The sequence below is a fragment of the Abrus precatorius genome, unplaced genomic scaffold, assembly GCF_003935025.1.
Source record: "Abrus precatorius isolate BTA unplaced genomic scaffold, Abrus_2018 Scaffold105, whole genome shotgun sequence".
In the NCBI taxonomy this organism is placed as follows: domain Eukaryota; kingdom Viridiplantae; phylum Streptophyta; class Magnoliopsida; order Fabales; family Fabaceae; genus Abrus; species Abrus precatorius.
In genome coordinates, this window is record NW_020874298.1 from 15,001 (window position 1) to 16,371 (window position 1,371).

The 1,371-nt window shown below is 34.3% G+C and overlaps 1 non-coding gene across 1 annotated transcript; it reads right to left on the reverse strand.

Moving 5' to 3' along the window:
* Window positions 1-743: 743 nt before the first annotated feature.
* Window positions 744-831, reverse strand: TRNAS-GGA. The gene has a single exon. It is a non-coding gene; the product is annotated as a tRNA-Ser (tRNA).
* Window positions 832-1,371: the final 540 nt, after the last annotated feature.

Sequence of the window (1,371 nt, forward strand, 5' to 3'; positions counted from 1 at the left end):
CCAACAGTCAAAAGCGAACTTAGAAATCAATCGCGCTCCAGTAAAAAATCTCAATATCGTATTCGTTTAGAAGAAAAACAAAAATTGCGTTTTCATTATGGTCTTACAGAACGACAATTGCTTAAATACGTTCGTATCGCCGGAAAAGCTAAAGGATCAACCGGTCAGGTTTTATTACAATTACTTGAAATGCGCTTGGATAACATACTTTTTCGGTTGGGTATGGCTGCGACTATTCCTCAAGCCCGCCAATTAATTAACCATAGACATGTTTTAGTTAATGGTCGTATAGTAGATATACCAAGTTATCGTTGCAAACCTCAAGATATTATTACAGCGAAGGATGAACCAAAATCTAGAACTCTGATTCAAAATTATCTTGATTCAGCCCCCCGTGAGAATTGCCAAATCATTTAACTCTTCACCCATTCCAATATAAAGGATTAATCAATCAAATAATAGATAATAAATGGGTTGGTGTGAAAATAAATGAATTGCTGGTTGTAGAATACTATTCTCGTCAGACTTAAACCTAACTAAAATAACAAGAGTTTTTTTTCTGCCATTCATGTATCATAGACATAGATATAGGAAGATTTTCATTTCTTGCTCACTTTTTCCACTATTTTCCGTATTACCGAAAAAATTAGGAATACAGAATCCATATCAAAAAGTTGAAATAATGGTATCCATTGTTATTTGAAACATTGCGATGAGTAATATTGATGAATTTGGTAAAGGTTCGGAAAGAGAGGGATTCGAACCCTCGGTAAACAAAAAGCCTACATAGCAGTTCCAATGCTACGCCTTGAACCACTCGGCCATCTCTCCCACAGAATGATGCCCAGAAACCTGGTGAATAGTGAATCATTGATATTCTATTTTGGTAGGCGCATAAAACTAATTCGAACTAGAAAAATAGAAAAGAAAATAAGAAAAACCTCTTACGAGGCCTTAAATAAACAAATTGATTAATGAGTCAATTTTTACGTTATTTCGTACTTATTGTACAATTCCCTTTGTTTGTGGGATTCTTTTGATTTCTCACGCGATAAAATAAATTATGGAATGGATTTCTACCTATGCCTAGATCTCGGATAAATGAAAATTTTATTGATAAGACTTTTTCAATTGTAGCCAATATCTTATTACGAATAATTCCAACAACTTCAGGAGAAAAAAAGGCATTCTCTTATTACAACAGAGATGGTGCGCATTTGATGGATCTTTATTTCAAATTTTGGTTCGGTAAAAAATTGAAAAAAGAACCTACGGTGTTGCATGAAGGTTTTGAGAATGGTATTTTTAAATAAAAACGATATAGATTCCCTTCTGATCGTGGGTATGGCTGGCCCGATTAGATGGCACCGT